This window comes from Musca domestica, unplaced genomic scaffold, assembly GCF_030504385.1.
Source record: "Musca domestica strain aabys unplaced genomic scaffold, Musca_domestica.polishedcontigs.V.1.1 22, whole genome shotgun sequence".
NCBI lineage: Eukaryota > Metazoa > Arthropoda > Insecta > Diptera > Muscidae > Musca > Musca domestica.
In genome coordinates, this window is record NW_026712262.1 from 6,893,478 (window position 1) to 6,909,625 (window position 16,148).

The 16,148-nt window shown below is 33.8% G+C and overlaps 1 long non-coding RNA gene across 3 annotated transcripts in view; it reads right to left on the reverse strand.

The window, feature by feature from the left end:
- LOC131802625 (uncharacterized) overlaps nucleotides 1-15,874 on the reverse strand; it is a 53,255-nt gene extending 37,381 nt beyond the window's left edge. Inside the window, exons 1-2 of one of the 3 annotated variants that reach the window (XR_009342297.1) lie at nucleotides 15,591-15,874; nucleotides 15,323-15,521 (exon numbers count right to left, since the gene is read on the reverse strand). This is a non-coding gene — a long non-coding RNA (uncharacterized LOC131802625). The remainder of the gene's footprint in view (nucleotides 1-15,322; nucleotides 15,522-15,590) is intronic. The other 2 variants (XR_009342299.1, XR_009342298.1) reach the window with 2 other exon arrangements.
- Nucleotides 15,875-16,148: the final 274 nt, after the last annotated feature.

Below are 16,148 nucleotides of genomic sequence, written 5' to 3' on the forward strand. Positions count from 1 at the left end.
TGAAAAGCATTTTAACACATGAATCCGAACTCGGCATAGAAGTAGGTCTGTCGACTGTGTGGATGATCGATTCAGTATAGCTATAAATCCTATATACATGTAGCCGATTTGAGCTTTAAACCATGTGAAAGATGAAGTATGATCGGTGCTAGGAACAGTTTCCACAGTCAAGAAATCAAAATGATCAAGTTTTGGTTGTCACTTCTACCTAAACAATTTTCAGAAGAACTAATGTCTATTTATTTCCTATCCTCTTCAAAAAAAAAAAAATAATAACATCTGGAAGGGAATAATCTCCATAGATAAAACTACAAAGTTACGAATTGTTAAGTATTGATGCCGTCTTTACAAAAGATTCCCATGTTCTTGGTATACTCATGTGTTATTAGGCTGATTGTTGTTTTAAAATGTTAGACATTGCATAAAGTGTAAATATTTATTTATTCAATGTATCATTGAAATCCATTTTGTTTCACAGATAAGTATGCCATGGAATTACTTCGACATTTCTTCATTCGTTTCCATTTCTTCATATCTTACATAAGAAAATAACATTGTGTTACATACAAACGGAAATCTATTCAAATAGATTTCCACGTATTCTTGTCTAAATTTATTATGTTTATTGAATGACTTTCAGGAAATATTCTGTTTGTTCAATGGAATCGTAGCTTAGATATGATTCTGTATTTTCCGCAATTTATGCAGAATTTGTTTTGCTAAGAGGCGAAAGAACAATAAGCTAAGCAAATTGATAAATCGATTTAAGCGCTAGTAGGTGTTGATAGCGTACTTCTATATCATAATATTAATGTTGTTGACTAAAGCTACAAAAGTTTTTACTTGGAAAAAAAGACCGTATCGCTTAACCAAATTGTTTTAAAGAATAAAAAGAAAGAATGATACGATATTTTAAGAGATCACAATTAAAACAAGTAAAAAAGCAGTAAGTTCGGCCGGGCCGAACTTTGAATACCCTCCACCATTTGGAAGGAATTAGAATATTTTCAAAAAAAAAAAAAAAAAAAATAAAATCCAATAAAAATTCTTTTAAAATCTTTAAAATATCTAATATAGGAAGGTGCCGATATATGGGGGAATATACGATATTGTGGACCTATAAAGACAAATCGATGTCTGCGTGTAAAGTACTCACAAGGAACTCCTTGTATGGATTTTCAGATAATTCCATAGGAAAAGTGGCTAAAATCATCGAAATACCGAATATAGGGGAGTGCCGTTATACGGGGGATATACGATATTGTGGACTTATATAGACAATTCCGTTTCAGGGGTAAAGTGCTCACAAAGAACTCCGTGTGTGGATTTTCAGACAATACGATTGGAAAATGTGGCTAACATCATCAAAATACCGAATATCGGGGGTACTGTTATATGGGAGCTATACGTTATCGTTAACCTATATAGAGAATTCTCTGCTCACAAAGAACCCCTTGTGTACAAAAACCCCATTCCGTTGAAAAATATGGCTAAAAACATCAAAATACTGAATATCGGGTGTACCGTTATATGAGAGCTATACGATATCTTGGATCTATATAGATAATTCTCTGCCGAGGTATATAGTACCCACAAGGAACTCCTTGTGTGGATTTTCAGACAATTCCGATGAAAAATGTGGGTCAAATCATAAAATACCGAATATCGGGAGGTACCGTTATATGGGAGATATACGATATCGTGGACCTGTATAGACAATTCTCTCTCAGGGGGTGAAGTACTCACAAGGAACTATATGTGTTAATTTTAAGACAATTCCATTGAAAAGCGTGGCTAACATCATCAAAATACCGAATATCGGGGGTTACAGTTATATGGTGGATATACGACATCGTGGACCTATATAGACAATTCTTTTTGGGGAGGTAAAATGCCCACAAGGGACTCCTTTTGTGGAATTTCAGACAATTCCATTGAAAAATGTGGCTAAAATCATCAAAATACCGAATATCGGGGGTACCGTTACATGGGGGCTATACGATATTGTGGACCTATATAGATAATTCTCTGCCGAGGTATAAAGTACCCACAAGGAACTCCTTGTTGGATTTTCAGACAATTCCATTGAAAAATGTGGCTAACATCATCAAAATACCGAATGTCGGGGGTACTGTTATATGGGGGCTATAGGATATTGTGGACCTATATAGATAATTCTCTGCCGAGGTATAAAGTACCCACAAGGAACTCCTTGTGTGGATTTTCAGACAATTCCATTGAAAAATGTGGCTAACATCTTCAAAATACCGAATATCGGAGGGTACCGTTATATGGGGGCTATACGATATCGTGGACCGATATAGCCCATCGTCGAACTTGACCTGCCTGAAGACAAAAGAGAGATCTGTGCAAAATTTTAGCTTCCTATCTTAATTCGTTTAGACTGCAGCGTGATTACAGCAGACGGACGGACAGGGCTAAATCGTCTTAGAATTTTACGCTGATCAAGAATATACTTTGTTGGGTCTAAAATGATTATTTCGTTGAGTTACAAACGGAATAACGAACTTAATATACCCTCCATACTATGTATGGTGGAGGGTATAAAAAGAAAGAATGTAACGACATCTTAAGAGATCAAAATTAAAAAAAAAATATGTCATGCCGTAGAAAAGTCATAATCAATAATTTTTCGTTCCTATTATATTTTAAACCAACCAGGAAAGGACAAAAGTGGGGCCGGTCGTGTATAGTGTACCCTACCCCTCTAGGCATATTGACACCTATTAACGCTTTAGAGCGGTTAAAATTTGACTTCTGAAGGAACTAAAACGTGCTAGCTATATCTTAATCTGAACCGATTTCGACAAATTTTAACAGCTATATCTATATCAGTATCGATTTACTCCAAAATTGACTTTATTTATTCTATATATGAAATATAATATAATATATTTTTTGGCTGTATCTGATATATTGTTATATGTCATGAAACGCATGTATTCAATCAAAATAAATTCAAATTTAAAATATTAATCTGACTGGAGGTGGGCCAGCCATAGATTAAAATTTTCGAAATTATAAAAATTGCATATCGCAGAGGAATCAGAGGGAGTACAATTACATTCAATATTGGTATATCGCAATATTTTTTAAAAAGAAAGGTGTCTGTCACATCCCACTCTAAGGATCAAAATTTCGAATAATGGAAACTTATAGAATACAAAAAAAAAAATACAGATTTTTCTGAACTTTGCACATTCAAATACTTCCATCAGCACTATATCTGGAGCAAAGATGACCCGTATCGGTACAGCATGTCCCAACAGTTGAGTTTATGTTAGAATAAGTGTGACAATCAAATATGTCAAATATGTTTTCCCCCACAAACGTTTAAAATTCATCAAAGTTCTTTAAAATTTGGTATTTGATGTTTGTAATGGGTGCTACAGCCTATGACAGGAGATTGTCTGTGCAGGTCAACGTCTTCGTATAGCTCCCATATAACGGTACCTCCCGATATTCGGTATTTTGATGATTTTAGCGACATTATTCACCGGAATTCTTTCAAGTTTGGTATTTGATGTTCGTAATAAACGCTACAGCCTATGACAGGAGATTGTCTTTGAATATTGTAATGGCTTATGACAAAAGTTACCTATGCAGGTCCATGTCGTCGTATAGACCCCAATGTAACAGTTTCATTCGGTATTTTTAAGATTTTAACAGAATTTTTAACGGATTTTATTGTTTTTGAGAATTGTCAAAATAGTTCCAAATGGTGGAGGGTGTTCAAAGTTCGACCCGGCCGAACTTACAACTTTTTACTTGTTTTTCCCCATACCAATAATTTTGTCTTGATTGAAGCTAGTGTGAAAATATAATACAGGACCCGTAATCCAAGGTTTTTTTTTAATTTGTGCTTATTTCATGTGTGGTAACACAGCTCATGTCTGATTTGAAAGGTTATTAGTTTTACTTTTACGTTAAACGAATATGGTTGTGTATATGGATTAAAGAAGCTGGTAATTATTGCGATTTTTTTTGAAAATCATGTTAATGAGATCGAGAATAACGTACGAATTTGGGAAGAAAAGAAACACCGCCAGCTCAGCATGTAAAAAAACAAACTTCTCGCATTAAGGTAAACATTGATTAAATTTTTTAGTTTCAACAGAACAACCCTAGGTGTCATTCGAAGGTACAGTCGATTCTCAAAAAAAAAAAAAGTAATAATAATAATAATTTTACGGACCCTCTGTATCGTACGCAAAAAATGATCATCCATTTCCAAAAAAATCATAGAAAAACGAATATGGTCCGAACATGTTCCGTGGTAATATTCATTTCAAATAAAACAAGTAAAAAAACATTAAGTTCGGCCGGGCCAAACTTTTAATACCCTCCACCTTAGAGTAAAGGAAACATTAGAGCCCATTATGACCCACATATAATATTTGTAGACATATTCATGGGAAAATGTGCCAAAAATCATCAAAATACCGAATATCAGGAAATACGACTATATGGGGCTATACAAAAACGTTGACCTATACATACCGCGTTTCGCCAAAAGAGCTAGAACCCATTAAGTCCAACAAATATCAATTTCTAGACAAATCCGCAAAAATTATCAAATTATCGAATATTGGGAGGGCTATACCAAAACGTGGACCTAACAATGATTCGCAACACGAACTGGGACCCATTATGACCTACAACTACAATTTTTCAAAGAAATTCGTGAAAAAAGTGTGTCAAAAATCATCAAAATACCGAATATCGGGAGGTACCGTTATATGGGGACTATACCAAAACGTGGACCTATGCATACAATGAACCCATTATGACCTACAAATACCAATTTTTAGACAAATCAGTGAAAAAATGTGGCAAAAACCATCAAAATACCGAATATCGAGAGGTACCGTTATATGGGGGCTATACCAAAACGTGGACCGATTTATCTCATTTTCAATACCAACCATCCTAGACACAATACAAATTACTCTGCTAAATTTTGGCGCTCCATGTCAAATGTCTATGTATCGTGATTTTAACAGACAGACGGACATCGTTAAATCGACTTAGAATTTTATGCTGATTATGAATAAATGGTATAACAAGTAAAACAGTTGTAAGTACCTTCCACCATTTGGAACGAATTTGGCAATTCGCAAAAACAATAAAATCCGTTTAAAATTCTGTGAACCTGCACAGGCAATCTTCTGTCATAGGCTGTAGCATCCATTGCGAACATAAAATACCAAATTTGAAACAATTCCTGTGAATAATGTGGCTAAGATCATCAAAATACCGAATATTGGGAGGTACCGTTATATGGGGGCTATACGAAGACGTGGGCCAACATGACCCATTTGCAATACCAAACATCCGGCATAGTAAACATTTGAGTAAATTGTTGTCAACTTATTTCATTTCGTTCGGAAGCTAGAGTGATTTCCACAGACGCACAGACGGATAGACGGACGGACATCGCTAAATCGACATAGAACTTTATGCTGATCAAGAATATATATACTTTGTTGGGACTTAAATGTATATTTCGAGGTTATACAAACAGAATAAAAAATTTAATATACCCTCCATACTATGGCGGAGGGTATAAAAATTTAATGAAAACTTTTATAAACTGCAAAATTATGTCCAATATTTTGATACACGGAAACTTATTATTTATATTTATTATAACCTACAACACTATCTGTTGAGGGTAGTAAGTTAGAGTGGGTCAAAAATTATAACACCTCAAAATATTGGTCCAAGATATAGGAAACTATACAGAGATCTCGCCGAGCTGAATCGGCGCCCTATGTCGGTTTATCCAAGTTAAATTGTAATCACGCTGGAGGTTTGGTTAAGATAGAAATAGAATAGAATATAGAATATAGAAATAGAATAGAATAGAATAGAATAGAATAGAATAGAATAGAAACCTATTGTTGGGGGAGATGATAGCAAAATATATACAATTATGGAACAACCGAATCCGAATTTTGGATGGGGCTGGAGTATAGGACTCTAGCCCTTTCCATCGAAATCAAAAATATCCGAAAAGGTGACTTCTGGTCATTACCTTAATGGCCATATCCAATATACTATTCGATATATAACAAAATATATACAATCATAGTATGGAGGGTATATTAAGTTTGTCATTCCGTTTGTAACACCTCGAAATATACACTTCAGACCCCAAAACGTATATATATTCTTGACCAGCACAAAATTCTATGTCGATTTAGCGATGTCCGGCCGTCTGTGGAAATCACTCAAGCTTCCGAACGAAAGGAAATAAGTTGATAAAAGTTTACTCAAATGTGTATTATGTCTGCAGGACTTTTGGTATTGAAAATGGGCCATGTAGGTCCACGTCCTCGTATAGCCCCCATAGAACGGTACCCCCGATATTCGGTATTTTGATCTTTATTCTAGTCAAAAGGGTTTCAGATCCGCAGAAACTTTGCCGCAAATTGTAGTGTTGTAGAGTGTCAAATGGTCGCCCGTCCGACAATAGCATTTGCTTCCAAAAATTAATTAGGAGACCCATTATTATTATTAATTTATTAATTGTATGTTATTATTATTTGGCTATTACTCAAGTCTTCCCAACTATAAAAATACAAGAGATGTCGTTTAATTTTTTGAAAGTGTTGAAATATTACAACTTAAAAAACTCAAATAAACGAACAATGATCGACATCACATTATAAGCACCTAATTTTCCAAATAAATCGCATCAATCCCTCACAAATAGTATGTATTTAAAAACAACAAGTAAAAACAACAAGTCTAAAATTAGTATTTACCCTCCATGCTATGTATGGTGGAGGGTATAAAAATAAAGCATTAGTTGCTTTTTCAAAATTTCATTAACTTATTTACTCCGATTCAGCAAAGAAGCCCTTCAACTGTCGCGGAGAAGCAAATCATTACTTTTTTTAAAACTTATATACATTTTGTGCATCAATTTTATATATTGCAAATTACCCTGAATTAACTTTCTAACTTGGTCAACTAATTCAATTGCTTAAACTCACTCAGCCTTCGTTGATAGCCTTAATAAGCTACCTTTAGACATAATTTCGGAATGATACATTTTATTTCTTTGATCAAAATCTGTAAGATTTAATTTAGTATTTAAAATTATATAGCATTTCCTCGTTTAATATGCGATGCAACTTCGAGAAGAATGCTTAAAAGTCAAAAATATTATGTTACACGAATACGTGGCCAATGATCGTTTAAATATCCATAAACTTATTTCTAACATATTCACAATTAGATTTGTTCTCACTCTCTAAAATTGGCCATTCTACGTGACTGGAATTCCACCGGATGATAAATTTGATATTCACGTTCCGGGTTTTCCCGACACATATGAATTGGTATCTCGTCATTATGCTTTGATGCTATTTGCCAAGTTACAAGAGATGTTTACACCATCATTTCAAACGTTTGCATATCAACATAGATAGCAATCACATATTGTTGTTCATTAACAATTTAAATAACCCAGAAATGAAAAATTAGAAGGCAGGATGTTTTTAATATTCTCTTTTTTTGCTCCGTAATTTAGAATGGGAATAAACATATGATATAAGTGTATTTTCCATTTGCTATAAATAACAAGATGTATTGGCGATAAAGTACAAATATATAAATTAAGTTAAACTATAAAAACAAAAAAATTCAAAGGTGGCTAAAGACTTCATGTAGGACAAAAAAATTAAAACTAGATATTTTCAATTTTCTTAAACAAATTAAGGCAATTCTCCTGCGAAGCCAACATATCATATTACAGACACTAACGTTAAAATATGAAATTTTAGAAATACTATTAGGATGCGATGAAACATCGGTTGTAGATGTGTTATGTTAGACCATTTTTTATGAAGGGTTTGTATCAACTAACAGATCATAATACCGAATTCCACCAACATCTGTCAGTACATATGACCATAATCTAGGAAATAGATCGAAACGGGTAGTGCTATTGCATTGGCTAAGGAGTAAAAGTTGACTTGGTAGAACCAATTTGGTTTCTATTCGCAGACAGCTCAAATGCCAAACTAAAGTAAAGTGTATTAAAAGGTAAATCTTTTCAACATACACCATAACATTTACTCATATATGCTGCGTTCTTATACGTTTAAATCAGCGGTGCTCAAAACCGTGTTCTAGAACATGAAGAGAAAAAAGAAATAATTTAAGTGAAAATTAAAATTCTGTTTTTCTTTATATTTTACGGTTCTATTTAATTGTTTTTAAACACGAATGTTTGCCAAAATAATTTATAAAGCAAATGGATAAAAAATATTTGTTTAAATAATGACTTAACACGGTTTTGTTCTTGAATTAAATAAGCAAAGAGAAATTTGACTGAAAAGAGATATTTCTTTTTGAGCACCGCTGGTTTAAATGCTAAAACTAGTAAAAGAGAGAATAGTTCTCTCTCGCTCTCAGAGAACTGAATTTACGGGAAAGAAAGACTAACAAAAATGTTGAAACTACTTCAAAATAGAGATGTAAAGATATACATATAAAGACCCATAACGAGTAGTAAAAGATAACGGCATATTTGCGTGTGTTTTCTTTATTTGTAAAAAGATTTAAAAATATTATATTACCCTATCAGAACCAAAAATTAAAAATAATACAGCACAATTAAAAATATATATACAACTACACTGAAATTCTTTTTGGTATCATTGCTTTTTATACCCTGCGCGACAAGGTGGTAAGGGTATTATGTCTTTGTGCATTTGTTTGTAACAGGCAAAAGGAAACGAGATAGACCCATAGTTCTTTTTCATGATCTGCATAGAATCACATTCTGAGTTGATTTATGCATGTCCATCCGTCTTTCCGTCCGTCCGTCCGTCCGTCTGTCTATGCATTTTTGTGAACAAAGTACAGTTCGCATTTATTACCCGATCCAAATGAAATTTTGCACAAATCATTTGTTTGAACCTAGTACGAACAGAATTGAAATTGGAGATAATCCGTAAAAATTTAGATACAGCTCCCATATATATCTTCGTGCAATTTGCCTTTTATTGTGCACCAAACGTGTAGTAATAGGCCGAATAGTATGGAATTTTGCACATATAACCAAATTATGCCTGAAAATAAGTATGCCAAATTTGATCGAAATCGGTTCAGATATAGCTATAGCTCCCATATATATATTGTTCATCCGATTTGTTATTTTTGTCCACCGCCGCCGTAATATGCACTCTGCATCAACAATATTTGGGGAAATATGTCAAATACAGCTTAGAAATACATTTGCAAAGTTTTATCGAGATCGGTTTGGATTTGGATATATTTCCCATATATAACTTCGTCCGATTTGTCTTTTATTGTGCACCAAACGTCTAATATTTGCCAAAATGGGATGGAATTTGGGACATACGACCGAATTGAGTCTAGAAGCTTGTATGTCAAATTTGGTGAAGATCGGTTCAGATATAGCTATAGCTTTCTTATATATTGTTCATCCGATTTCTTATATATGTTACCCACAGCCGTAATATGCACTCCGTCAGAACGATATTCAGGGAAATATATGAAATACAGCTCAGAAATATCGTTGCCGAATTTTATCAAGATCGGTTCAGATTTGGATATAGCTCCCATATATATCAAATGGGTAATACAAGTGAGAATTTAAAGGATACAAATGCCTCGGCATATTTAGTCTTTTGAACTTTAATAGCGTGTATGATTGAGTTCTCTCATAAAAACTTTTAATTGTTGTGTGGAGCTCTACTAAGTTAGCAAGGTGGTGTAGGGTATCATAAAGTCGGCCCCACCCGATTTTAAGACTTTCTTTACTGGTTACCCACTAGAAACCTTTGTATAAAAAAGTAAATCGATGAGATGCATTGTGACACCTTCCTAAACAATTAACTGCCTTCAGTCGAACTGCAACTTTCCAATTAAAAACCAGTAAAGAAAGTCCTAAAGTCGGGCGGGGCCGATTTTATGATACCCTACACCACTTTGCTAATTTAGTTGAACTCCACTTAATAATTAAAAGTTTTTATGGGAGAATTCAATCATACACGCTTCGGACTTTTATTGCCCATTTGGTGCAAAATTAATTTGAAATCAGATAAAAATATATATGGAAACTATATCCAAATCTGAACCGATCTCGATAAAATTTGGCAAAGATAGAGCTGTATTTGATATATTTCCCTGAATATCGTTGTTACGGAGTGCATATTACGGTTGTAGGTAACAAATACAACAAATCGGATGAACAATATATATGGGAGCTATAGCTATATCTGAACCGATCTTCAACAAATTTGGCATACTACCTTCTAGACTAAATTCGGTCGTATGTCCCAAATTCCATCCCATTTTGGCAAATATTAGACGTTTGGTGCACAATAAATGGTAAATCGGACGAAGTTATATATGGGAGCTATATCTAAATTTTTACCGATTATCTCCAATTTCAATAGGGTTCGTCCTTGGGCCAAACAAATGTTGTTTGCAAAATTTCATCTCAATCGGATAATAAATGCGACCTGCATTTTATTCACAAGAATACATGGACAGACGGACGGACGGACGGACGGACGAACTGACATGCATAAATCAACTCAGAAAGTGATTCTATGCAGATCATCAAAAGGAACTATGGGTCTATCTCGTTTCCTTTTGCCTGTTACAAACAAATGCACAACGACATAATACCCTGACCACCTTGTGGTGTAGGGTATAAAAAAATGAAAGTTGTGCTGAATTTTAATAGGATTGTTTACAATTTTTCCAAAAAATAAAAAGTAGTACTGCATCAAATCTCAACCATTATATCAATAAACAATTAAAATTACTGTTACGTTCTTATGGGCCGAAGTTTCGATATCCTACACCGTGAAGAAATTAAAATATTGAAAGGTGTGTCCAATTACACCTAATGTAATTAATTTTTACAATATATTGTTACCGTAATATTAAGCGACTGTGTCTTTTATTAAAAAGCAAATCATAAAATGTCAAATATTTTCTGAAGCAACCAAAAACGGTGTAAGTTTGGGCAGTACTGAAATTTGTATATCCTCCACCATTTGAAAAAAATTGTTGTGAAATCAATCGTCTTAAATTCACAACAACTTTGTCCCAGATCACATATAACCCGTAAGCTAAGGTCAAGTCGGGCGGAGCGGACTATATGATACCCTACACAACTATGCATATTTAATAGAGCTTCTGTAACAAAAAACGTTCATATTGGCAACTTATGTTAGTAGATCATATCAACTATGAAGCTTATTTGAATCATGGCTTTAGAGCAGTTATAAAATGGTTTCAGAGGGAATTAATATGTGGGAGACATTTCCAATTCTGAATTGATTTTCGCCTAATTTAGCGGAGGAATTTTTACAGAGTGCATAATATGACTTCCAGAAGGCTTATATTAAAAACTATAAATCGAAGTAAAACATATCTGGGAAACCAATTTCTCCAAATGGAAAAATGTTCGGTTGAATGTACAAAACTCTCTCCAAATTGGGCTGATATAACATATTTATAACCGTGAAATGAAAGATTTATGTGGAAGCTATATTCAAATCTGAACCGAAATATCTGGTACCATATATCATATCAAATGTTGCGAATGTGAGGAACTTAAATATTAAATCGGATGATATTGCTTGTTTCTAGGCTAGGATAGCTATAGCTTGTTTCTAGACTGAATTTGGTCGGATGTCCCGAAATGCATCCTATTTGGACGCATACTACACATAAGGCGTACTATAAAACTGAAATCGGAAGAGGATATACATGTGAGCTATATCTAAAGTTGGGTTATCCGTTATATCAATTGGGTTATCCATGGACCAAACAAATGATCTATGGAAAATTTCATCTGAATCAGACAATAAATGTGGCCTGCATTTTGTTCACAAAAATACATCGACAGACAGGCGGATGGACATCCAAAAATCTACTCAGAAAATGATTTTATGAGGATCTTCAAAAGTTACTATGGGTCTATCTCGTGGCATTTACCATGTTATAAACAAATGTGTGGCGAAGGGTATGAAAACCAATACAAATACTGAATTGTAATACATGCAGTTAAAGAATGCAACCCTTAAAATTCCACTAATTGGGACAAACGTTAAATGAGAGCTACACTAAGCACTTTTCGCTTAGTTTTATTTTTCTACTCGTCAAGATTTCAAATTATTTAATTATAGTCATTTCGGTCAAGAACCTTCAACCTGCCGAAAATCAAGAGGCTGTAGCAAGATGGAAGTAAACTTCCATCCATGGTGAAGAAGATAAAGTCATTTCAAATAAGCTTATCCATCTCTGTATTTTCTGTAATGTACCTTGTCAGATTTCGCTACACAGAAAAGAAGTCCTCATTTCTGATTTGTGTGTATACAATGGATTTGTAAATAAAAAGTTTGAAAACGAGATGTAGTCAAATGAAATATTTTGAAAAAATTTTAAACATATGATTGCCTGACTTTACGTTCTTAATTCTACCATGCACCCATCTGTTAGTATTTCACTATAATATTCTTTGTAAATAGAAAACCTCATTTAAATTGTCAATTTATTCCCATGTCTTTGTATAGCCACAAGATTCTAACAAAATTTTCCTACGAAGCATACACGCGGTTTAAATATGTATGTCGTTATTTTAAAAGTTCCCTTATGGTAAAAATAGCTCCAATTTCTTTGTGGAAAGACAATTTGCTCATACAAACTATCTTATATTTTAACAAGTAAAAAAGCTGTAAGTTCGGCCGAACTTTCAATACCCTCCACCATTTGGCACAAATTTGGTCATTTCCAAAAAAAAAAAACAGCAAAGAAAGCCTTAAGTCGGGCGGGGCCGTTCCACTATATTAAATTAAAAGTTTTTATGGGAGAATTCTACCATACACGATATGATTATAATTATAATTTAAAGTTCAAAGGACTAAATATGCCGAAGCATTTGTATCTTTTAAATTCGGACTTGTATTGCCCATTTGGTGCACAATTAATTTGAAATCGGATAAAGATATGTATGGGAGCTATATCCAAATCGGAACCGATCTCCATTAAATTTCGCAAAGATATTTCTGAGCTGTATTTGATATATTTCCCTGAATATCGTTGTTACGGAGTGCATACTAGGGCTGTGGATGAACAAATCGGATGAACAGTATATATGGGAGCTATAGCTATATCTGTATCTATATTCACCAAATTTGACACACTAGCTTCTAGACTAAATTCGGTCCTAAGTGCCAATTCCATCCCATTTGGACAAATATTAGACGTTTGGTGCACAATATGAAGTAAATCGGACGAAGTTATATATGGGAGGTATATCCTAATTTGAACCAATCTCGATAAAATTTGGCACATGTATTTCTGGGCTGTATTTGATATATTCCTTCAAATATTGTTGTAACAGAGTGCATATTACGGCTGCGAAGGACAAAAATAAAAAATCGGATGAACAATATATATGGGAGCTATAGCTATATCTGAACCGATTTCGATCAAATTTGGCATACTTTTTTTCAGGGCTAATTTGATTGTATGTGCAAAATTTAATACTATTCGGGCTGATATTACACGTTTGGTGCACAATAAAAAGCAAATCGGACGAAGATATACATGGGAGCTATATATAAATTTTGACCGATTATCTCCAATTTCAATAGGGTTCGTCCTTGGGCCAAACAAATGATTTGTGCAAAATTTCATCTGGATCGGGCAATAATTGCGAACTGTACTTTGTTTACAAAAATACATAGACAGACGGACAGACGGACGGACGGACATGCATAAATCGATTAAAAATGTGATTCTATGCAGATCATTAAAGGGAACTATGGGTCTATCTCGTTCCCTTTTGCATGTTACAAACAAATGCATAAAGACATAATACCCTGACCACCTTGTGGTGTAGGGTATAAAAATAAAATCCGTTAAAAATTCAGTTAAAATCTTAAAAATACTGAATGCCTATACGACGACGTGGACCTGCATAGGCAACTTTAGTCATAAGTTATAACAATATTTAAATGCGAAACTTGAAGAAAAATCTGTTTATAATGTAGCTAAAATCATAAAAATACCGAATATAGGGGGTACTGTTATATGGGGGCTATACGAAGACGTGGGCCTACACAATTTTCTGACATGGGGTGAAGTATCTATTACGAACTTAAGATTTTAAACAATTTCGGTAAATCATGTCGCTAAAATCATCAAAATACCGAATATCGGGGGGTATGATATATGGGGGCTATACGAAGACGTGGACCTACATGGCTCATTTTCTTTTTTATGCTGCAGTATTTATTACGAACTTCAAATACCAAATTTGGAACGATACCGTTAAATAATGTCGCTAAAATCATCCAAATACCGAATATCGGGTGGTACCGTTATATGGGGGCTATATGAAGACGTGAACCTACATGGCTCATTTTTTGACTTAGGATGTAGTATCCATTATGAACTTTATATACCAAATTTGAAACGATTCCGGTAAATAATGTCGCTAAAATCATCAAAATACCGAATATCGGGGGGTACCGTTATATGGGGGCTATACGAAGACGTGGACCTGCATAGAGAATTTTCTGTCTTAGGCTGTAGTATCCATTACCAACTTCAAATACCAAATTCGAAACAATTTACGCTGATCAAGAATATATATACTTTGTTGGGTCTGACATGAGTATTTCGAAGAGTTACAAACGGAATAACAAAGTTAATATACTCTCCATAGTATGGTGGAGGGTATAAAAAGTCTTTTGGTAAACAATGTCAATCTATGAATCGCATTTATTCAAATATTACAATGATGTTCATAATTAATTGAACCTCCAAACTTATTATACACGTGCAGAAGCGTAAATATTCCCTTAAAGCTTTCCCTTAAATGGTCTACACAAATTTGAATCCTGAAACTTATTTAACTTAATTTGATTTGTTCGTACGGTAGTTGCTCTTGTTGTGGTAATGTGGCCTGACATTAAGTGCAACAAAAGAAACAAAGTCGCTTTTATTTGCAACTTAGAAATGAGATTTTAATACGCTCAAAGATTGAGGCAAACAAGAAATTTTTAATTAATACTCAACTGTCTTGTGGAGAACTAACTAACTTCAGATGTTGTCATTAAATATAAATGTTCTTAAAACAAGATTGTGGATGTTGCAGTAGAAGGTATTATACGAGAATTAAATGTTAATAACTGAAACATTATAAAAGTTTAATACAGCTGTGTGCATACACACATACATGCGCATATGTACTGAACAAATAACAATCAAACTACATACCTATATATGAACATACTTAGTTGAAACATGAGTAAGATGTGCAATATTCGTTCTTTCATAGTTGCCAGGTGAAGGATTTCCATTCAATGTAGATGGGAATATGAACATTTCGTTTTTAAGAGGAAAGCCAAATTTCACTAGAAATTTTGCAGCATTTGATTGGTTTCGGGTTATTTATCTGATGCTGAGTACAAAGAGCATTAAGAGTCTCGAATCTTTCCAATGCCATAAAAATTCTTATTAATCTCTAATATAAATATATCGGATCGACAGACTTGTTATACCTGATTTGATTATATTGCATTTGGTTCTTAAATACATTGGTGCATATTTCGCCCGATCGTTATCTGAATTTACTGCCATTGTTTTCGACTACTTTCTTTGCACATTTTTATACATTCACTTGAATCTCCGGAAATCTTTTTTAATGCAGCTCCAGTCATTTGATGATATAGAGCGGTCTATCCAAAGTCAATGTTTTTTCTTACTCTGAGTCTCCACAAATGACAAGAAAATAGAAAAATGTATATGACACATTAAAATAGTTTAAATAAAAAATTGGAACGTAAATTCAAAGCTGTCTACATTTTTTTTTCAAATGGCATAGTCACCTTTTTATAAAGTGTATATTTTCAAACCAACCTACTGCGTTCTCACTTGTATGAGAAGGTGAGACAAATCGCTAAAACTTTTGAATAAAAATGCAATGAAACAAAATATTTTCCAAGATAGATAGGTACAAAGTAGTACACTTTATTTCTGTAACAAAAGCTGTAGTACTGTACACATATTTCCGTCATAATAGTACAGTATCTTACTGTACTTTACTTTATCCCTTAAGG